At 43.8% G+C, this 24818-nt stretch overlaps 1 protein-coding gene and 1 non-coding gene across 2 annotated transcripts in view; one reads left to right on the top strand and one right to left on the bottom strand.

Moving 5' to 3' along the window:
• LOC133063956 (uncharacterized) overlaps positions 1-24818 on the bottom strand; it is a 994855-nt gene that overhangs the window by 464268 nt on the left and 505769 nt on the right. The gene's annotated exons all lie outside the window — the stretch shown is intronic.
• On the top strand, positions 24186-24257 carry TRNAC-ACA (transfer RNA cysteine (anticodon ACA)). The gene has a single exon. It is a non-coding gene; the product is annotated as a tRNA-Cys (tRNA).

The following is a 24818-nucleotide window of genomic DNA, read 5'->3' as shown; positions in this document are numbered from 1 at the left end:
GAAGTTCTTTTATCAAACTGGTTTGCAGCCAATTGATTTCCTGGTTGTGCAACTGTGCTCAGTGATGGGCCATTTTAATAGGAAGTGAAATTAGCTCAGGAACCCGGCTCCATCTTTCTCAGCCAGGCTGCCTTCAGAGATGAACCCTGGAGGAGCCAGCTCACACTGAGGTCCTGGCCACTCGGCCTCCCCAGGATGCTGGGAAGTGATGAAGGAAGTGCTAGGATAGGCGCTGAAATGGCTTGAGCTCTAACCTGAGAATCAGTGGAGGAGATGCAATGCAGGCGCCCAGTGAAGGGAAAGGAGGGACCTGCCACAACCGTCCCAAGGCCCACGACCCTGATGGAGGTCAGATCAGTCACTGCACTTCCTAAGAGAGAAAGGAGGCTCCAAGCAGTTAAGTAGCGGTGCCCTCATCACACAGCAAATGAACAAAGGAGCCAGGATTTGAACCCAGCCGTCTGATAACAGCAGCTGGCTGCCTACCCTTCACCAGGGGTGAGGTTCAGTTATTGTGATGGGGTTGTCAAGGCAACATTCATTTCGGCCTTGCAGAGGTCTTGCAAAGAGATTTTTCTATCAGGTTGTTCCATCTTTTCCTGGAGGTCCTGCCCCTCCAGCTGGAAATGCTGAGTGTTGGGGAAAGTGGCTCTGAGAGGCTTAGAAGAGTCTTTGTGAGGATCAGTGGGCTAAGGAGTAAGAAGGGCCCCCCCAGGGTGTCAGCTCCAGGAGGGGTGCACCAGGCAGAGGGCATCATCCATCCAGCCGGCAGCCGCCTCCACTAATTAGGGAAGCTTATCCCAGGGCATCATGGGGTTTGTTTAGCTTTCAGATCCCGTCTCTCCCACTGACTACAGTCCCTGGCAAGGACCTGATTTCCTAATGAGATGTGGACAGCTTCTTTCACCCTCAGGGCCTGATTTTAACCCCAGGAAAGCAAAGCACAGCTGCCACCTGTTGGCATCCCTCCGATGGCCATGGACGAATGAGAGGAAATAAGAGAAGGTGAGATACTGGCAGAGACAGGCCTGCTAGCAAAACCATGAGGACCATTCTATCTCCCTAAGCCTCGATGTCAGATGGAAATAACAATACCAGCCATCCCCTCACCCCCACGGGGACGTCAGTGCCTTGGACCCACGGTGCATCGACTCACAGAGAGTCGGCTGTCCTGGTGTGTTTGCTGGAGCCACTCATTTGTTCCCCCAAGGCCACCCTCCACCTTGCTCTGTGCCTGGGAAGGTTCACCGTCATGGACTGTAGTGGCGGCTCCCCTTCTCCATGGGTTGGAGGGAGACAGACCTCACAGGACAGCACAGACAGGAGGAAAGGGAGAGAAGAGTGTCCTCCTCTCTGCTGGAATGTGGGAGGACAGTGACCTCCCCTGAAGGTCACAGCCATGCCTAGGAACCCCCATTCCCTTGGCCCCTTGAGGCCTGGGGAGGCAGTAACAGCCCCCCACCCCACTGTTGCTGGCTCCAGGGCACTGCGACTTCGCCCATCTGCCTCTCGTCATCACGCCCTGTCTCATAAACAGTCCCCAGGTGGTTGGATGGCATCATTGACTCAATGGACGAGTCTGAGAATCTGAGCAAACTCCAGGAGATGGTGAAGGACAGGGAAGCCTGGCATGCTACAGTCCACGGGGCCACAAAGAGTCAGACAGGACTGAGTGACTCAACAACACAATCCGAAACTCTCTCCAGTCCTCTCACAAGTGCACGTCAGGTTTCTGCAGGGACCCTGACCCACACAGAATCTGATTTATTTGGTCCCTCACCTTCAGACATAATTGTAAATAATAGGTGTTACTAGCTTTCTATTGGAGATAAGAAAACTGAGGATTAGACCTCAAATCTGCATAAACAGCCCAAGGCCATACATTAGCTAACAGGATTGTCAACATATGGAGTCTAATCTACATTTGTGACCCATGAGTCAAAATGAGTAAGTGCTTATTGAATGGAAGAGGAAAGGAATGACTGAATGAACCCATTTCCCCCCACCCCACCCTCTCTAATCTAGGTTTAAAACTGGCTGTGTTCCAGGACTTCAAGTGTGCTTCATCCACAGCTCACAAGAATCATTGCTTAGAGCCACCTGTAACCCCAGGGCTTCCCTGGTGGCTCAGATGGTAAAGATTTCGCCTGCAATGCGGGAGACTGCCTGGAATACAGGAGACCCAGGTTTGATCCCTGGGTCAGGAGGCTCCGGTGGAGAAGGAAACAGCCACTCACTCCCATATTCTTGCCTGGGAAAATCCCATGGACAGACAAGCCTGGCGGGCTACAGTCCACAAGGTCGGAGAGAGTCAGACACGACTGAGCAACTAAACCATAGTCACCACCCTGTAAGGTGGGTCTCCTCAAAGACCCTTGCCCCCTCTCCAGCTTTCAGGCCAACTCGATACTAGATCAGCTTCTTCTAAGATCACCATTTTTTTGAGAACTCAGTGTTCCCCAAACTGTATTTTTCCACCCCAGAGCCTCCAAGTTACAGCAACTCAGCCCTCTGCACTTTATCTACAAAATTTTCCAATATACTGCGATTTTAGTGGGACTATTAAAAACCTGTCAGAGAAATGCTGGTAATGGCAAAAACATTTCTCTGGGGCCGTCAATTCCCCCACATATCCATCAGCGCTGCCCTGCACAACAAGGAAGCCCTCATTTAGAATGTGTCAATTCTGGTTATTAATGTGGGGAAAATACCTGCTAAGTATGTTTGTCTGGAGGTGAGCTTGGCAGGACACGAGGGCGGCAGCAGCCGGGACTGCAGAGAAAACGCTGATGCCCAGGGCCAGCTCTAGGAGAGGCCACCATGATTAATGAGAACGCGGCAACCACAGCAAGCGTGGAGCGGAAGGGGGCGGGGCAGAGCGGGGTTGTCCCAGCACGCAGAGGGCGGGCTCCCCCTGGATTGCGCGGAATGAGCTCCTGCTTGGGGGCCACAGCACGCTGACATGTTCATTAGTCCTCAGATTTATGAGCTCGTGAAATGCCCTGGAAACTCGCTACGAAACAGTCCTCAGGGTTCAAACCTTATCAATGAACAGAATAGCTGTGCTTCGTTGTTTCACTAACTAAAATGCCTTGACTTGATCACTACCACCATTAAACCAAGTGTAGGCACTCACTTGTGTACTGTTCCATTTGTCTGTCCATCCATCCATCTATCCACGCATTCATGTAGTAATGTTTGTCCTGCCTCTTTCTCTCTTACTTTCTCCATCCATCCACCCATCCATCCATCCATCCACCCACCCACCCACCCACCCATCCATCCATCCATCCATCCACCCACCCATCCATCCATCCATCCATCCATCCACCCATCCATCCATCCATTCAACTAACCATCCACCCATCCATCCATCCATCCATCCATCCATCCATCCACCCATCCATCCATCCATCCAACTAACCATCCATCCATCGATCCACCAATCCATCCATCCATCCATCCAACTAACCATCCATCCATCCATATATGGAAGCTTGTCCTGCCTCTCTTTCTTTCTTTCTCTCCCCCTCACTCTCTCTGTCTTTCCACCCAGCCAACAATCCATTCATTAATTCATGAATTTATTTCTTCACCCAACAGGCACTAAATGAACCATTACTCAATCCCAGACAACATGGCAGTCACCAAGGATACCAAGATGAGTCGGACATGGGTCCTTGACCTTAAGGAGCTCTCAGTCTAGAGAAGGAAACAGACGTGAATATGGGTAAAAGGCCCCAGGGAAAATGAAGATAGCAGCAGACCATCAGCAGTGCTGGGGCAGGACTGCCCAGGGGAAATCTCAGAGCTGGGTCTTGAAAGATGAGCAAGGAGAGTTGGACAAGTAAAGAAGAGCGTATGTTGGATGAGTTGGGATGGCCAAGGTCATTCTGGGCAGAGAGAGCAGCATATACAAAGGCATGGAAGTTTGATCACTGGTGAGAATTAAGAGGTGAGGCAGAAGACTGAGAAGGAAAGTAACATGCTTTCTGATGTCTTGAAGCACCTGAATGAAGCAACATAATCATGGTGAAACATGAAGTCCTAGACAGGAAAAACACATCATTTTCAACTTGCCACATCCCTTCCATACCTAATCATTGTTGTTATTCTTTAGTTGTTAAGTCGTGTCTGACTCTTGGCAACCCCATGGACTGTAACCCACCAGGCTCCTCTGTCCATGGGATTTTTTCAGGCAAGAATGCCATTTCCTTCTCCAGGGGATCTTCCTGACCTGATATATACTACCTTAAGTACAGGGGGAGCTTAATAACTATTTGTAGAATTCTATCATTTTATTAACTCAGCTCTGTTTCAACAGGTGTGTAATGAACGCTCATGAGGTGTGCCCAGGACAGAGGCACACAGATGGACACCTGTTAACCCCAATACCTCAGGGCTGAGCACACAGTGCCTGGCATCTTGCAGATTCTCCATGACTATATGTTCAGTGAAAGAATGAATGTCAAGTGTCATGTATACATTTCATGGTCATGATATCATGTTAATGCTTCAGTTCAGTTCAGTTAAGTTCAGTCGCTCAGTCATGCCCAACTCTTTGCAACCCCATGGACTGCAGCACCCCAGGCCTCACTGTTCATCATCAACTCCCGAAGTTTACTCAAACTCATGTCCATTGATTGAGTGATGCTATCCAATTATCTCATCCTCTGTCATCCCCTTCTCCTCCTGCCTTCAATCTTTCCCAGCATCAGGGTCTTCTCAAATGAGTCAGTTCTTCACATTAGGTAGCCAAAGGATAGGAGTTTCAGCTTCAACATCAGTCCTTCCAATGAACACCCAGGACTGATCTCCTTTAGGATGGACTGGTTGGATCTCCCTGTAGTCCAAGGGACTCTCAAGAGTCGTCTCCAACACTACAGTTCAAAAGCATCAATTCTTCGGCACTCAGTTTTCTTTACAGTCCAACTCTCATATCCATACATGACCACTGGAAAACCCATAGTTTGACTACATGGACCTTTGTTTGCAAAGTAATGTCTCTGCTTTTTAATATGCTGTCTAGGTTGGCCATAGCTTTTCTTCCAAGGAACAAGCATCTTCTAATTTCATGGCTGCAGTCACCATCTACAGTGATTTTGGAGCCCCCAAAATAAAATCTGTCCCTGTTAACACTGTTTCCCCATCTGTTTGCCATGAAGTGATGGGACCAGATGCCATGACCTTACTTTTCTGAATGTTGAATTTTAAGCCAACTTTTTCACTCTCCTCTTTCAGTTTCATCAAGAGGTTCCTTAATTCCTATTCGCTTTCTACCACTTACTGCAGCCTTACAAGGACAATGGTACTGTCCTCAAAAGAGATGAGGAAACTGGAGCTGGGGGATGTTAAATAACCAGCTTAAGATTCTGCTGCTGGGACTGAGGAGAGCTGGGGTTGGAATTCAGGGGTGTGGTTTCCCAAGCACCCACTATGTCCATGCTGCTCATCCAGCACCCCTCCCAAAGCCAGAAAGAGGAACGCAACACAAGAGAAAGGAATCCTTGGAGCTGTCAGAGAAGGACCAAGCATGAAGCCAAGAGGATGATGGACAATTCACTTGATGCCAAGGTGGCCAGGGAGGACTGTAGAAGGGAAACGAAAGTGGAAGAGGGTTGTTTTTTTACTGTGAGGAAACTGTGGCTATATTCCCATCTCATCAAGTCCTGCTGTTAGCTGGGCCCTCATAAAAGAGAAACCCAAGGAGGAGCCAAGATGGCGGAGGAGAAGGACGGGGAGACCACTTTCTCTCCTACAAATTCATAAAAAGAATAACTGAACGCAGAGCAAACTTCGCAAAACAACTTCTGATCACTAGCTGAGGTCATCAGGGGCCCAGAAAAGCAGCCCATTGTCTTTGAAAGGAGGTAGGACAAAATATAAAAGATAAAAAGTGAGACAAAAGAGCTAAGGACGGAGATCCGTCCCGGGAAGGGGGTCTTAGGCGGCATTGCTTGGGGTAGGGTCCGGGCCTGAGTGCCCTGAGGACAATCGGAGGGAGCTTCTGTGAGTTGCCAACTTGAACTGTGGGAGACCAAAAGAGAGAGAGTAATTTAACCGCCCGAACACACTGCCGGCCGTTCGCAGAACAAAGAGACCGAGAAAACCCAGAGAAGAGCTCGCAGGCTGCAGACCGGCCCAGCCCCGCTGGAGGCAGGAGGCAGGGGGGAGGGGAAGGTCGCGGCGAGACACAGGGTGCAGACACCCGACCGGCGAGGGCGGGACTGGGGCTGGGGACGCAGAGGGCAGAAGGCGCAGGCACCCGACTGGCGCCAGCGGAAACTGAGACTGGGTCCGTGGAAGGGAGTGGGCGCACCACACCTGGGGAGAGTGCGCCCACCAAGCCCCTGGCTGCCTGGACCGCTCTGACGGGGAAGGCACAGAGAGCAGGCGCAGCTTTTCGATCCGCGCTTTTGTGGGACACCCGAGGGCTGGAACCTCACGCAGCGAGGGGCGCGCTCCATATAGAGCGGCCGGGAGCCTGAGCAGCGCAGACGAAGAAAGCAGCGTCAACCCCTCCTGGCAGAGCCAGCCCCTCCCCGCAGCGCCAGCCCCTCCCGCAGAGCGAAGGAACTAGCTACCTGAATAAGAGTCCACTTCCGCCCGCCTGTGTCAGGGCGGAAATGAGGCTCTGAAGAGACCTGCAAACAGAAGCCAAATAAACAAAGGGAACCGCTTCAGAAGGGAATGGTGCAACAGATTAAAATCCCTCTAGAAAACACTGACTACACCGGAAGGGGCCTGTAGATATCGAAAAGTGTAAGCTGGAACGAGGAGCTATCTGAAACTGAGCCGAACCCACACTGGCCACAACAGCTCCAGAGAAACTCCGAGATATAATTTTACTTTTTTCTCTTTTTTTTTTCTTTTTTTCTTTTTTATCTTTTTTTTTCATTTTTTCTCTTTTATTTTCCTTTAAAATCCCCTATTATTCCCCCATTACTCCTTAACTTTCATTTCCATAGATTTTTACGATTTTTTTAATTAGGGGAAAAAAATTTTTTTCTTTCTTTTTTTTTTTTTTTGTCTTCTTTTTCTTTTTTTTTCTTCTTTGTTCTTTTTTTTCTTTCCTTTTTCTCTTCTATTTTCTATTTTTCTTTTTCTCTTATTTCTTTTAAAGTCCTCTAGTACTCCTCTACTACTCCTTAATTTTCATTTTCAATACACTATAACCTTACCAAAAAAAAAAAAGAAGAGAAGCCCTATTTTTAAACTGAAGATTATTCTCTCCCAATCTTGATTCTCTGTTTTCTACCTCAGAACACCTCTATTTCCTCCTTTCCCCTTCTCTTCCCAATCCAATTCTGTGAATCTTTGTAGGTGACTGGGCTACGGAGAACACTCTGGGAACAGACAGCTGCATAGATCTGTCTCTCTCCTCTTGAGTCCCGGTTTTTCTCCTCCTGTTCATCTCTATCTCGTCCTCCCTCTCCTCTTCTTCATGTAACTCTGTGAACCTCTCTGGGTGTCCCTAACGGGGGGGAATCGTTTAGCAATTAACCTAGAAGTTTTCTTATCAGGGCTGTATAGTTGGAGAAGTCCTGAGACTACAGGAAGAATAAAACTGAAATCCAGAGGCAGGAGAACTTAACCCCAAAACCTGAGAACACCAGAAAACTCCTGTCTATATAGAACTTTAAGTAATAAGTGACTGTCCAAAAGCCTCCATACCTACACTGAAACCAACCACCACCCAAGAGCCAATAAGGTTTAGAGCAAGACATACCACGCAAATTCTCCAGCAAGGCAGGAACATAGCCCTGAACATCAACATACAGGCTGCCCAAGGTCACACCTAACAAATAGACCCATCTCAAAACTCATTACTGGGCACTCCATTGCTCTCCAAAGAGAAGAAATCAAGTTCCATGCACCAGAACACTGACGCAAGCTTCCCTAACCAGGAAACCTTAAGAAGCCAATCGTCTAACCCCACCAACTGGGTTAATCCTCCACAATAAAAAGGAACCACAGACCTCCAGAACACAGAAAGCCCACTCTAGACACAGCAATCTAAACAAGATGAAAAGGCAAAGAAATACCCAACAGGTAAAGGAACATGAAAAATGCCCACCAAGTCAAACAAAAGAGGAGGAGATAGGGAATCTACCTGAAAAAGAATTTAGAATAATGATAATAAAAATGATCCAAAATCTTGAAAACAAAATGGAGTTACAGATAAATAGCCTGGAAACAAAGATTGAAAAGATACAAGAAATGATTAATAAAGACCTAGAAGAAATAAAAAAGAGGCAATTAAAAATGAATAATGCAATGAATGAGATCAAAAACACTTTGGAGGGAACCAAGAGTAGAATAACGGAGGCAGAAGATAGGATAAGTGAGGTAGAAGATAAAATGGTGGAAATAAATGAAGCAGAGAGGAAAAAAGAAAAAAGGATCAAAAGAAATGAGGACAACCTCAGGGACCTCTGGGACACTGTGAAACGCCCCAACATTCGAATCATAGGAGTTCCAGAAGAAGAAGACAAAAAGAAAGGCCATGAGAAAATACTCAAGGAGATAATAGCTGAAAACTTCCCTAAAATGGGGAAGGAAATAGCCACCCAAAGCCAAGAAACCCAGAGAGTCCCAAACAGGATAAACCCAAGGCGAAACACCCCAAGACACATATTAATCAAATTAACAAAGATCAAACACAAAGAACAAATATTAAAAGCAGCAAGGGAAAAACAACAAATAACACACAAAGGGATTCCCATAAGGATAACAGCTGATCTATCAATAGAAACCCTCCAGGCCAGAAGGGAATGGCAGGACGTACTGAAAGTAATGAAAGAGAATAACCTACAACTTAGATTACTGTATCCAGCAAGGATCTCATTCAGATATGAAGGAGAATTCAAAAGCTTTACAGATAAGCAAAAGCTGAGAGAATTCAGCACTACCAAACCAGCTCTTCAACAAATGCTAAAGGATCTTCTCTAGACAGGAAACGTAGAAAGGTTGTATAAACGTGAACCCAAAACAACAAAGTAAAGAGCAACGGGACCACACCTATCAATAATTACCCCAAATGTAAATGGGTTGAATGCCCAAACCAAAAGACAAAGATTGGCTGAATGGATACAAAAACAAGACCCCTATATATGCTGTCTACAAGAGACCCACCTCAAAACAAGAGACACATACAGACTAAAAGTGAAGGGCTAGAAAAAAATATTTCATGCAAGCGGAGACCAAAAGAAAGCAGGAGTCGCAATACTCATATCAGATAAAATAGACTTTCAAATAAAGGATGTGAAAAGAGACAAAGAAGGACACTACATAATGATCAAAGGATCAATCCAAGAAGAAGATATAACAATTATAAATACATATGCACCCAACATAGGAGCACCGCAATATGTATGGCAAAAACTAACGAGTATGAAAGAGGAAATTAATAGTAACACAATAATAGTGGGAGACTTTAATACCCCACTCACAACTATGGATAGATCAACTAAACAGAAAATTAACAAGGAAACACAAACCTTAAATGACACAATGGACAAGCTAGACCTAATTGATATCTATAGGACATTTCACCCCAAAACAACCAACTTCACCTTTTTCTCAAGTGCACATGGAACCTTCTCCAGAATAGATCACATCCTGGGCCATAAATCTGGTCTTGGAAAATTCAAAAAAATTGAAATCATTCCAGTCATCTTTTCTGACCACAGTGCAGTAAGATTAGATCTCAATTACAGGAAAAAAATTGTTAAAACTTCAAACATATGGAGGCTAAATAACACGCTTCTGAATAACCAACAAATCATAGAAGAAATCAAAAAAGAAATCAAAATATGTATAGAAATGAATGAAAATGAAAACACAACATCCCAAAACCTATGGGACACTGTAAAAGCAGTGCTAAGGGGAAGGTTCATAGCATTACAGGCTTACATCAAGAAACAAGAAAAAAACCAAATAAATAACCTAACTCTACACCTAAAGCAATTAGAGAAGGAAGAAATGAAGAACCCCAGGGTTAGCAGAAGGAAAGAAATCTTAAAAATCAGGGCAGAAATAAATGCAAAAGAAACTAAAGAGACCATAGCAAAAATCAACAAAGCTAAAAGCTGGTTCTTTGAAAAAATAAACAAAATTGACAAACCATTAGCAAGACTCATTAAGAAACAAAGAGAGAAGAACCAAATTAACAAAATTAGAAATGAAAATGGAGAGATCACAACAGACAACACTGAAATACAAAGGATCATAAGAGACTACTACCAGCAGCTCTATGCCAATAAAATGGACAATTTGGATGAAATGGACAAATTCTTAGAAAAGTATAACTTTCCAAAACTGAACCAGGAAGAAATAGAAGATCGTAACAGACCCATCACAAGCAAGGAAATCGAAACTGTCATCAAAAATCTTCCAGCAAACAAAAGCCCAGGACCAGATGGCTTCACAGCTGAATTCTACCAAAAATTTAGAGAAGAGCTAACACCTACCTTACTCAAACTCTTCCAGAAAATTGCAGAAGAAGGTAAGCCTCCAAACTCATTCTATGAGGCCACCATCACCCTAATTTCAAAACCAGACAAAGATGCCACAGAAAAAGAAAACTACAGGCCAATATCACTGATGAACATAGATGCAAAAATCCTTAACAAAATTCTAGCAAACAGAATCCAACAACATATTAAAAAAATCATACACCATGACCAAGTGGGCTTTATCCCAGGAATGCAAGGATTCTTTAATATCCACAAATCAATCAATGTAATACACCACATTAACAAATTGAAAGATAAAAACCATATGATTATCTCAATAGATGCAGAGAAAGCCTTTGACAAAATTCAACACTCATTTATGATTAAAACTCTCCAAAAATCAGGAATAGAAGGAACATACCTCAACATAATAAAAGCTATATATGACAAACCCACAGCAAGCATCACCCTCAATGGTGAAAAATTGAAAGCATTTCCCCTGAAATCAGGAACAAGACAAGGGTGCCCACTCTCACCACTGCTATTCAACATAGTGTTGGAAGTTTTGGCCACAGCAATCAGAGCAGAAAAAGAAGTAAAAGGAATCCAGATAGGAAAAGAAGAAGTGAAACTCTCACTGTGTGCAGATGACATGATCCTCTACATAAAAAACCCTAAAGACTCTTCCAGAAAATTACTAGAGCTAATCAACGAATATAGTAAAGTTGCAGGATATAAAATTAACACACAGAAATCCCTTGCATTCCTATATACGAACAATGAGAAAACAGAAGGAGAAATTAAGGAAACAATACCATTCTCCATTGCAACAAAAAGAATAAAATACTTAGGAGTGTATCTACCTAAAGAAACAAAAGACTTATACATAGAAAACTATAAAACACTGATGAAAGAAATCAAAGAGGACACAAACAGATGGAGAAACATACCATGTTCATGGATTGGAAGAATCAATATTGTCAAAATGGCTATTCTACCCAAAGCAGTCTATAGATTCAATGCAATCCCTATCAAGCTACCAACGGTATTTTTCACAGAACTTGACCAAAGAATTTCACAATTTGTATGGAAATACAAAAAACCTCGAATAGCCAAAGTAATCTTGAGAAAGAAGAATGGAACTGGAGGAATCAACCTGCCTGACTTCAGACTCTACTACAAAGCCACAGTCATCAAGACGGTATGGTGGGGGAGGAGCCAAGATGGCAGAGGAGTAGGACGGGGAGACCACTTTCTCTCCTACAAATTCATCAAAAGAATAACTGAACGCAGAGCAAACTTCGCAAAACAACTTCTGATCGCGAGCTGAGGTCATCAGGCGCCCAGAAAAGCAGCCCATTGTCTTTGAAAAGCGGTAGGACAAAATATAAAAGATAAAAAGTGAGACAAAAGAGCTAAGGACGGAGATCCGTCCCGGGAGCTCTTAGGCAGCATTGCTTGGGGTAGGGTCCGGGCCTGAGTGCCCTGAGGACAATCGGAGGGAGCTTCTGTGAGTTGCCAACTTGAACTGTGGGAGACCAAAAGAGGGAGAGTAAATTAACCGGCCCGAACACACTGCCGGCCATTCGCAGAACAAAGAGACCGAGAGGGTCCAGAGAGGAGCTCGCAGGCTGCGGACCTGCCCAGCCCCGCTGGAGGCAGGAGGCAGGGGGGAGGGGAAGGTCGCGGCGAGACACAGGGCGCAAGCACCCGACCAGCGCGGGCGGGGACTGGGGCTGGGGACGCAGAGGGCAGAAGGCGCAGGCACCCGACTGGCGCCAGCGGAAACTGAGACTGGGTCCGCGGAGGGGAGTGGGCGCGCCACACCTGGGGAGAGTGCGCCCACCAAGCCCCTGGCTGCCTGGACCGCTCTGACGGGGAAGGCACAGAGAGCAGGTGCAGCTTTTCCTTCCACGCTTTTGTGGAACACCCGAGGGCTGGAACCTCGCGCAGCGCGGGGCGCGCTCCATATAGAACAGCCGGGAGCCTGAGCAGCGCAGATGGAGAGAGCAGCGTCAGCCCCTCCCGGCAGCCCCAGCCCATCCCCGCGGCGCAAGCCTGTCCCCACAGCTCCAGCCTCTCCCTGCAGCGCAAGCCCCTCCCCACAGAGCTACGGAACTAGCTACCTGAATAAGCGTCCACCTCCGCCCGTCTGTGTCAGGGCGGAAATGAGGCTCTGAAGAGACCGGCAAACAAAAGCCAAATAAACAAAGGGAACCGCTTCAGAAGGGACTGGTGCAACAGATTAAAATCCCTCTAGGAATCATTGACTACACCGGAGGAGCCTGTAGATATCGAGAAGCGTAAGCTGGAACGAGGAGCTATCTGAAACTGAGCCGAACCCACACTGACAGCAATAGCTCCAGAGAAACTCCTAGATATAATTTTACTTTTTTCTTTTTTTTTCTTTTTTTCTTTTTTTTCTTTTTTTTCTTTTTCTTTTTTTTTTGCTCTTTTATTTTCCTTTAAAATCCCCTATTACTCCCCCATTACTCCTTAACTTTCATTTCCATAGACTTTTACGATTTTTTAATTAGCGGGAAAAAAAAAATTTTTTTCTTTTTTTTTTTCTTTTTCTTTCTTTTCTTTCTTTCCTTTTTCTCTTCTATTTTCTATTTTTCTTTTTCTCTTATTTCTTTTAAAGTCCTCCAATACTCCTCTACTACTCCTTAATTTTCATTTTCAATACACTATAACCTTACAAAAAAAAAAAAAGAAGAGAAGCTCTATTTTTAAACTGAAGATTATTCTCTCCCAATCTTGACTCTCTATTTTCTACCTCAGAACACCTCTATTTCCTCCTTTCCCCTTCTCTTCTCAATCCAATTCTGTGAATCTTTGTAGGTGACTGGGCTACGGAGAACACTCTGGGAACAGACAGCTGCATAGATCTGTCTCTCTCCTCTTGAGTCCCCCTTTTTCTCCTCCTGTTCATCTCTATCTCCCTCCTCCCTCTCCTCTTCTTCATGTGACTCTGTGAACCTCTCTGGGTGTCCCTAACGGGGGGGAATCGTTTAGCAATTAACCTAGAACTTTTCTTATCAGGGCTGCATAGTTGGAGAAGTCCTGAGACTACAGGAAGAATAAAACTGAAATCCAGAGGCAGGAGACTTAAGCCCAAAACCTGAGAACACCAGAAAACTCCTGACTACATGGAACTTTAAGTAATAAGTGACTGTCCAAAAGCCTGCATACCTACACTAAAACCAACCACCACCCAAGAGCCAATAAGGTTTAGAGCAAGACATACCACGCAAATTCTCCAGCAAGGCAGGAACATAGCCCTGAACATCAACATACAGGCTGCCCAAGGTCGCACCTAACACATAGACCCATCTCAAAACTCATTACTGGGCACTCCATTGCTCTCCAAAGAGAAGAAATCAAGTTCCATGCACCAGAACACTGACGCAAGCTTCCCTAACCAGGAAATCTTGACAAGCCAATCGTCTAACCCCACCAACTGGGTTAATCCTCCACAACAAAAAGGAACCACAGACCTCCAGAATACAGAAAGCCCACTCCAGATACAGCAATCTAAACAAGATGAAAAGGCAAAGAAATACCCAACAGGTAAAGGAACATGAAAAATGCCCACCAAGTCAAACAAAAGAGGAGGAGATAGGGAATCTACCTGAAAAAGAATTTAGAATAATGATAATAAAAATGATCCAAAATCTTGAAAACAAAATGGAGCTACAGATAAATAGCCTGGAAACAAAGATTGAAAAGATTCAAGAACTGTTTAATAAAGACCTAGAAGAAATAAAAAAGAGGCAATTAAAAATGAATAATGCAATGAATGAGATCAAAAACACTTTGGAGGGAACCAAGAGTAGAATAACGGAGGCAGAAGATAGGATAAGTGAGGTAGAAGATAAAATGGTGGAAATAAATGAAGCAGAGAGGAAAAAAGAAAAAAGGATCAAAAGAAATGAGGACAACCTCAGGGACCTCTGGGACACTGTGAAACGCCCCAACATTCGAATCATAGGAGTTCCAGAAGAAGAAGACAAAAAGAAAGGCCATGAGAAAATACTCGAGGAGATAATAGCTGAAAACTTCCCTAAAATGGGGAAGGAAATAGCCACCCAAAGCCAAGAAACCCAGAGAGTCCCAAACAGGATAAACCCAAGGCGAAACACCCCAAGACACATATTAATCAAATTAACAAAGATCAAACACAAAGAACAAATATTAAAAGCAGCAAGGGAAAAACAACAAATAACACACAAAGGGATTCCCATAAGGATAACAGCTGATCTATCAATAGAAACCCTCCAGGCCAGAAGGGAATGGCAGGACGTACTGAAAGTAATGAAAGAGAATAACCTACAACTTAGATTACTGTATCCAGCAAGGATCTCATTCAGATATGAAGGAGAATTCAAAAGCTTTACAGATAAGCAAAAGCTGAGAGAATTCAGCACTACCAAACCAGCTCTTCAACAAATGCTAAAGGATCTTCTCTAGACAGGAAATGCAGAAAGGTTGTATAAACGTGAACCCAAAACAACAAAGTAAAGAGCAACGGGACCACACCTATCAATAATTACCCTAAATGTAAATGGGTTGAATGCCCCAACCAAAAGACAAAGATTGGCTGAATGGATACAAAAACAAGACCCCTATATATGCTGTCTACAAGAGACCCACCTCAAAACAAGAGACACATACAGACTAAAAGTGAAGGGCTGGAAAAAAATATTTCATGCAAACGGAGACCAAAAGAAAGCAGGAGTCGCAATACTCATATCAGATAAAATAGACTTTCAAATAAAGGATGTGAAAAGAGACAAAGAAGGACACTACATAATGATCAAAGGATCAATCAAAGAAGAAGATATAACAATTATAAATATATATGCACCCAACATAGGAGCACCGCAATATGTACGGCAAACGCTAACGAGTATGAAAGAGGAAATTAATAGTAACACAATAATAGTGGGAGACTTTAATACCCCACTCACAACTATGGATAGATCAACTAAACAGAAAATTAACAAGGAAACACAAACCTTAAATGACACAATGGACAAGCTAGACCTAATTGATATCTATAGGACATTTCACCCCAAAACAACCAACTTCACCTTTTTCTCAAGTGCACATGGAACCTTCTCCAGAATAGATCACATCCTGGGCCATAAATCTGGTCTTGGAAAATTCAAAAAAATTGAAATCATTCCAGTCATCTTTTCTGACCACAGTGCAGTAAGATTAGATCTCAATTACAGGAAAAAAATTGTTAAAACTTCAAACATATGGAGGCTAAATAACACGCTTCTGAATAACCAACAAATCATAGAAGAAATCAAAAAAGAAATCAAAATATGTATAGAAATGAATGAAAATGAAAACACAACATCCCAAAACCTATGGGACACTGTAAAAGCAGTGCTAAGGGGAAGGTTCATAGCATTACAGGCTTACATCAAGAAACAAGAAAAAAACCAAATAAATAACCTAACTCTACACCTAAAGCAATTAGAGAAGGAAGAAATGAAGAACCCCAGGGTTAGCAGAAGGAAAGAAATCTTAAAAATCAGGGCAGAAATAAATGCAAAAGAAACTAAAGAGACCATAGCAAAAATCAACAAAGCTAAAAGCTGGTTCTTTGAAAAAATAAACAAAATTGACAAACCATTAGCAAGACTCATTAAGAAACAAAGAGAGAAGAACCAAATTAACAAAATTAGAAATGAAAATGGAGAGATCACAACAGACAACACTGAAATACAAAGGATCATAAGAGACTACTACCAGCAGCTCTATGCCAATAAAATGGACAATTTGGATGAAATGGACAAATTCTTAGAAAAGTATAACTTTCCAAAACTGAACCAGGAAGAAATAGAAGATCGTAACAGACCCATCACAAGCAAGGAAATCGAAACTGTCATCAAAAATCTTCCAGCAAACAAAAGCCCAGGACCAGATGGCTTCACAGCTGAATTCTACCAAAAATTTAGAGAAGAGCTAACACCTACCTTACTCAAACTCTTCCAGAAAATTGCAGAAGAAGGTAAGCCTCCAAACTCATTCTATGAGGCCACCATCACCCTAATTCCAAAACCAGACAAAGATGCCACAGAAAAAGAAAACTACAGGCCAATATCACTGATGAACATAGATGCAAAAATCCTTAACAAAATTCTAGCAAACAGAATCCAACAACATATTAAAAAAATCATACACCATGACCAAGTGGGCTTTATCCCAGGAATGCAAGGATTCTTTAATATCCACAAATCAATCAATGTAATACACCACATTAACAAATTGAAAGATAAAAACCATATGATTATCTCAATAGATGCAGAGAAAGCCTTTGACAAAATTCAACACTCATTTATGATTAAAACTCTCCAGAAAGCAGGAATAGAAGGAACATACCTCAACATAATAAAAGCTATATATGACAAACCCACAGCATGCATCACCCTCAATGGTGAAAAATTGAAGGCATTTCCCCTGAAATCAGGAACAAGACAAGGGTGCCCACTCTCATCACTACTATTCAACATAGTGTTGGAAGTTTTGGCCACAGCAATCAGAGCAGAAAAAGAAGTAAAAGGAATCCAGATAGGAAAAGAAGAAGTAAAACTCTCACTGTGTGCAGATGACATGATCTTCTATATAGAAAACCCTAAAGACTCTACCAGAAAATTACTAGAGCTAATCAATGAATATAGTAAAGTTGCAGGATATAAAATTAACACACAGAAATCCCTTGCATTCCTATATACTAACAATGAAAAAACAGACAGAGAAATTAAGGAAACAATACCATTCACCATTGCAACAAAAAGAATAAAATACTTAGGAGTATATCTACCTAAAGAAACAAAGGACCTATACATAGAGAACTATAAAACACTGATGAAAGAAATCAAAGAGGACACAAACAGATGGAGAAACATACCATGTTCATGGATTGGAAGAATCAATATTGTCAAAATGGCTATTCTACCCAAAGCAATCTATAGATTCAATGCAATCCCTATCAAGCTACCAACGGTATTTTTCACAGAACTAGACCAAAGAATTTCACAATTTGTATGGAAATACAAAAAACCTCGAATAGCCAAAGTAATCTTGAGAAAGAAGAATGGAACTGGAGGAATCAACCTGCCTGACTTCAGACTCTACTACAAAGCCACAGTCATCAAGACAGTATGGTACTGGCACAAAGACAGAAATATAGATCAATGGAACAGAATAGAAAGCCCAGAGATAAATCCACGAACCTATGGACACCTTATCTTCGACAAAGGAGGCAAGGATATACAATGGAAAATAGACAACCTCTTTAACAAGTGGTGCTGGGAAAACTGGTCAACCACTTGTAAAAGAATGAAACTAGAACACTTTCTAACACCATACACAAAAATAAACTCAAAATGGATTAAAGATCTAAATGTAAGACCAGAAACTATAAAACTCCTAGAGGAGAACATAGGCAAAACACTCTCCGACATAAATCACAGCAAGATCCTCTATGACCCACCTCCCAGAATATTGGAAATAAAAGCAAAACTAAACAAATGGGACCTAATGAAACTTAAAAGCTTTTGCACTACAAAGGAAACTATAAGTAAGGTGAAAAGACAGCCCTCAGATTGGGAGAAAATAATAGCAAATGAAGAAACAGACAAAGGATTAATCTCAAAAATATACAAGCAACTCCTGCAGCTCAATTCCAGAAAAATAAATGACCCAATCAAAAAATGGGCCAAAGGACTAAACAGACATTTCTCCAAAGAAGACATACAGATGGCTAACAAACACATGAAAAGATGCTCAACATCACTCATTATTAGAGAAATGCAAATCAAAACCACAATGAGGTACCATTACACGCCAGTCAGGATGGCTGCTATCCAAAAGTCTACAAGCAATAAATGCTGGAGAGGGTGTGGAGAAAAGGGAACCCTCTTACACTGTTGGTGGGAATGCAAACTAGTACAGCTGCTATGGAAAACAGTGTGGAGATTTCTTAAAAAGCTGGAAATAGAACTGCCATATGACCCAGCAATCTCACTTCTGGGCATACACACTGAGGAAACCAGATCTGAAAGAGACACGTGCACCCCAATGTTCATCGCAGCACTGTTTATAATAGCCAGGACATGGAAGCAACCTAGATGCCCAAGAGCAGATGAATGGATAAGGAAGCTGTGGTACATATACACCATGGAATATTACTCAGCCATTAAAAAGAATTCATTTGAACCAGTCTAATGAGATGGATGAAACTGGAGCCCCTTATAGAGAGTGAAGTAAGCCAGACAGATAAAGAACATTACAGCATACTAACACATATATATAGAATTTAGAAAGATGGTAATGATAACCCTATATGCAAAACAGAAAAAGAGACACAGAAATGCAAATCAGACTTTTGAACTCTGTGGGAGAATGTGAAGGTGGGATATTTCAAAAGAACAGCATGTATACTATCTATGGTGAAACAGATCACCAGCCCAGGTGGGATGCATGAGACAAGTGCTCGGGCCTGGTGCACTGGGAAGACCCAGAGGAATCGGGTGGAGAGGGAGGTGGGAGGGGGGATCGGGATGGGGAATACCTGTAAATCTATGGCTGATTCATATCAATGTATGACAAAACCCACTGAAGAAAAAAATAAATAAATAAAGCATTTTGGGATAAAAAAATAAATAAATAAAATAAAGTGTGAGCAACTTGGCCGTGGCAAGAAAAAAAAAAAAAAAGAGAAATCCACAATGTCTAGCTCCAATTTAGCATCTGGGCATCCATGTAGGTCCAGACAAGCTCTTCCTGGAAAGAATGAGCTTAACCCTTTCTCTGCATGGATTAGCAAATAGTTCCATCAATAGTACTTCCAGCTTGAATTTATAGTGGCACAGGCTTGGAGGATGGAGGGGCCAAGAATCACTTTATTCTAGTGAGTCCTTACTGGCCCCCTCCCCAGCTGGGAGATCTCTGAACACAAGGACCCGTGTCTTCTACATGTGTCTGGTGCCCTACAGTTCAACCATCTTTTAGAGAAGATGGAAACCAGCATCCAATCACCCAAGCCAAACCCCGGCTTCCAATCGGAGGAGGTAAGACAACTTCTCCGCATCTAAAGCAGAAAGACTCCTTTAGCATCAAAAAGGGGGAAAGCAAAGGGGAGAAAGTGCTTTCGAAGTCTTCTTGCCCTGCCCACACTCAACAGCTCCAATTTGGAGAATTATTTTAGGCCTCCCTTTGATGGCGAGCTAAAAGGGCAAAGTTTGGGCTGCAAATAAAATTGAGGGCGCTGTGCAAAGGAGAGTCACACCACACCAGGAACAGTTTAAGGAGCTTATATGCAGCTCCGAGGAGAGCTTATTACATCTCTGCTTCCTGGGAACCTGCGGATCAGATTTAATCTGTAAAGAGGCCCTGTCAAGGTCTCCGCCCCAGGCAAACACAGCCTCCAGCAGACCCAGGCTGAATGGCCATTCTCTCTCCAGCCTCAGCAGAAAAGCACATGCAGCCAGCCGTTGGGGAGACAGCATCCAGTGTAACCACCCCGTCTCCTTTATGCTCCATTTCCCCACCTAATATATAGCTGCTCTGCACACGTAACTTCTATCGCCAGCAAAATTGAAAGTCCTGATTCTTAATAATGCTGGGCAGTAGTTTCATCACCCGGATCACTCTCTTCGCCTGTCAGCATAGAGGGGGGAAAAAAATCCTGTGTTGTTGGATAAACCCACCAGATGGTTCATCTCTATCAATTGCACATTATGCCTGCCGTTACATCTCACTCTTTGTAAATCTCGACTGTTTAGCGACCATCACGTCAGTATTTTTTTGCCTAGTTAGCCTTTCAACCTTATTCCCAAAGTAACCAAACCACGCTCAGCCCTCCCATGGACCTCGTTCCCGCGCCTGCATCCAGACGCATACGTCTTCAGTTTTGTGAGTCACTGTTCAGTGCCAGCTAAGTATATTACTGCCTCGAAAATTAACTTGCACACTGAGAATAATCACAGAAAAGAAATTTGTTTTCCTACAAGGTTGTTTTCCAGCTGTTTTAATGCAGACAATTTTACCCTGGAACCTAAATTGAAAAAAAAAGAGAGAGAGAGACAGAGAGAGAAGAGAGACTTTAAAATCTGCATAATTTGAAAGTGCTTAATGTAAATTAGATAGATCAGCCTAATTTTATTTCAGTACTTTTTAATTGCATTTATAATTAGCAAAATACATTAATGTGCTACACAGAAGGTCAGGATTTCTGGTAAAGGGATCTAATTAAAATGCCCCAGTGCGTTTCTCTCACACATGCGCCCAGGAGCCTGGAGGCCTGCTTCCCTCCGCACTCCGGACCAGGGAATATTTTTAACTCGCGTGCATTTTCTTCAAAACCGGAGATCCTGTGATCAGCCTTGTGTGGAACATCCCCCTCTTAGCGACGCCCAGTGAGTCCGTTCCAAGTCTGAAAGGCCAGACACCATTTGTCCCCATGTGGCAAGGTAGTTTTCAGCAGTAACTCATTTCCCTTGGAATTCCCCTCCCTTGCTCTTTCATCCATTCAAGCAAAGGTCGGTCTGTGTTTTGTGTGGGGAAGGGTTGTAAAAGCAGCGAGCAGCCAACGCCAACAGCGATAGGAGGGCTTCTCTGCTTGGGCTGTCGTGTGGTCCTGTTTGCTATCTGAAGAGCACCCCCATTGCAGACAGAAATTCTGGTCGGTATTCTCTACGATGACAGTAATGATGATGATGCAGCAGCCATAGTAGTAGAATTGAGTTTCTGCTCCTCCAATTCCCCCAAAGTCACCCTGAAACCAGTTATTAATAATACGTCACTCTCAGGCCATTTCCCCTGACTCCATGGGCTGCTGACCTAGCAGACGGCCACTTTACTTGCTCCGTGGCGTTCTTGCCCTGCCCAGCGAAGGATCCCACTCTGGCTCCACCTGCAGCCTGGCCAGGGCTCGGCATATTGGGAGAGCGGTGTCTGCTCAGGCCCTCCGTCGTGTCTGACTCTTGGCGACCCCGTGAACTGCAGCCCGCCAGGCTCCTCTGTCCATGGGATCCTCCAGATGAGAATACAGCAGTAGGTTGCTATGCCCTCTTCCAGGGGATCTTCCCGACTCAGGGACTGAACCCCCATCTCTTGTAGCTCCAGCCTTGGCAGGTGAATTCTTTACCCCTGAGCCACCTGGGAAGCCCTGGGTGTGTGCGAGTGGGGTCTAGCCCCAATACAAAGGCACAAGCTCCGCCTCCCCCAATCCCCTGTCCTTCAAGTCCTGGTGGCAGGATGTCCCACCAAAGCGTGCTCTTCACTTCCTTCCGCCTTGTTCACGTCCTGTTACCACGGACCCCATTACCCAGGAGAAAGGGGGTGGGTTCTGGGATCAAGTCTCCCCCCAGCACTTCGGCTAAGGTGAAGCTGAGCGGCACACCGTTGGACTCAGAGATCAGATCAGCATGTGTGGCCTGTGGGTTAATCTGGTTCTCCTGTTCTCAGAACATTTCCCACTTTTTCTGGAACAATCTGGCATACTCCACAGTTTCCTACATCTACTCTTCCTACTTAAACATGTCTCTCAGTGTATAGGTAGGATATGTATCTATGTCCTTGAGCTTACATATTTATATAATTATATACATATATACCCACATGGGTTTCCCTGGTAGCTCAGTGGTAAAAAAAAAAAAAAAAATCTGCCTGCAACGCAGGAGATGTAGGAGATGCAGGTTCGATCCCTGGGTCAGGAAGACCCCCTGGAGGAGGCCATGGCAACCCACTCCAGTATTCTTGCCTGGAGAATCCCATGGACAGAGGAGCCTGGTGGGCTATAATCCATGGGGTTGCAAAGAGTCAGACACGACTGAAGTGACTGAGCACAGCCATGTGTAAGTATACACACACATATATGTGTGTGTATATATATAACAGATACATATTTAATAGGAGAAATGGAACATGCATATACATCTTTGAAGAAATGCATATTCATTTTCTGAGGACAGATGTATATTTAGTACATGAAACAGAACACCCAGATATAGCAATCCTCCCCCAATTATTTTCTTAATTAATTAAAAAAATTAAGCACACCACATTATATTCTGGGAACTAACGTTTGTTGAATATGTAGATATACTAAGAGCTTACACGAAGAGCTGTATATTTATATCCTTTAATTTTTTTCAATGATCCTATCTATATCCCAATGGGATAGTTGTGAGAAACCTCCCTTTTGCAGATGAAGAAGCTGAGGTTTGTAGAGGCTACCCCAAATTCTCACAGAGCTGGTCCCAAAACCAGGTCTGTGTGACCCAAGACCATGGTTCACACCTTCAGGCCACACTCACACTGACCGTGGAGGAGTGTATGCAGTGACCACACAGAGCACATACCCATGGGGAACCTCACAGCTCAGACCCCTCGGGCATAATTGTTGACCATAGAAGGGAACATATAAGGTTTTCCTTCTGATTCCATTGGGAAAAACAGAACATTTGACAAACTAAAGGAAGTAAACCTGGTGGAAGAGCAGACTCATTGGAATAGACCCTGATGATGGGGAAGATTGAGGGCAGGAGGAGAAGGGGACAACAGAGGATGAGATGGTTGGATGGTATGATGGACTCAATGGGCATGAGTTTGTGCAAGCTCCAGGATATAGTGCTCAGTTCAGTTCAGTTCAGTCGCTCAGTTGTATCCGACTCTTTGCAACCCCATGGACTGCAATACGCCAGGCCTCCCTGTCCATCACCAACACCCAGAGTTTACTCAAACTCATGTCCATCGAGTCGGTGATACCATCCAACCATCTCATCCTCTGTCGTCCCCTTCTCCTCCTGCCTTCAATCTTTCCCAGCATCACGGTCTTTTTCAATGAGTCAGTTCTTTGCATCAGGTGGCCAAAGTATTGGAGCTTCAGCATCAGTCCTTCCAATGAACACCCAGAACTGATCTCCTTTAGGATGGACTGGTTGGATCTCCCTGCAGTCCAAGGGACTCTCAAGAGTCGTCTCCAACATATAGTTTAAAAGCATCAATTCTTTGGCACTCAGCTGTCTTTATAGTCCAACTCTCACATCCATACATGACTACTGGAAAAACCGTAGCCTTGACTAGATGGACCTTTGTTGGCAAAGTAATGTCTCTGCTTTTTAATATGCTGTCTAGGTTGGTCATAGTTTTTCTGCCAAGGAGCAAGTGTCTTTTAATTTCATGGCTGTACTCACCATCTGCAGTGATTTTGGAGCCCCCCAAAATAAAATCTGTCCCTGTTTCCACTGTTTCCCCATCTATTTGCCATGAAGTGATGGGAGCAGATGCCATTATCTTCATTTTCTGAATGTTGAGCTTTAAGCCAATTTTTCACTCTCCTTTTTCACTTTTATCAAGAGGCTCTTTAGTTCTTCTTCACTTTCTGCCATAAGGTTGGTGTCATCTGCATATCTGTGGTCATTGATATTTCTCCTGGCAATCTTGATTCCAGTTTGTGCTTCATCCAGCCCAGAGTTTCTCAACATGTACTCTGCATATAAGTTAAAGAAGCAGGGTGACAATATACAGCCTTGACATAATTGACATAATGACAATATACATCCTTTCCCTAATTGGAACCAATCTGTTGTTCCATGTCTGGTTCTAACTGTTGCTTCCTGACCTGCATACAGGTTTCTCAAGAGGCAGGTCAGGTGGTCTGGTATTCCCACCTCTTTCAGAATTTTCCACAGTTTGTTATGATCCCTGGTGGCTCAGACGGTAAAGCATCTGTCTACAATGCAGGAGACCCAGGTTCGATCCCTGGGTTGGGAAGATCCCCAGGAGAAGGAAATGGCAGCCCACTCTAGTACTCATGCCTAGAAGATTCCATGGATGGAGGAGCCTGGTGGGCTACAGTCTATGGGGTCGCAAAGAGTCGGACACGACTGAGTGACTCCACCACCACACAGTCAAAGGCTTTGGCATAGTCAATGAAACAGAAGTCGATGTTTTTCTGGCATTCTCTTGCTTTTTTGATGTTCCAACAGATGTTGGCAATTTGATCTCTGGTTCACCTGCCTTTTCTAAAAGTCTATAAGTTTCTGGAAGTTCACAGTTAATGTATGGTTGAAGCCTGTTTAGAGAATTTTCAGCATTACTTTGCTAGTATGTGAGATGAGTGCAATTATGCGGTAGTTTGAGCATTCTTTGGCATCGCCTTTCTTTGGGATTGGAATGAAAACTGACCTTTTCCAGACCTGTGGCGACTGCTGAGTTTTCCAAATTTGCTGGCATATTGAGTGCAGCACTTTCATGGCATCATCTTTCAGGATTTGAAATAGCTCAACTGGAATTCCATCACCTCCACTAGCTTTGTTCATAGTGATGCTTCCT

This window comes from Dama dama, chromosome 10, assembly GCF_033118175.1.
Source record: "Dama dama isolate Ldn47 chromosome 10, ASM3311817v1, whole genome shotgun sequence".
Lineage (NCBI taxonomy): Eukaryota > Metazoa > Chordata > Mammalia > Artiodactyla > Cervidae > Dama > Dama dama.
The sequence above is the reverse complement of the archived record's forward strand: the minus strand, read 5'-3'. Positions and strand labels throughout refer to the sequence as shown.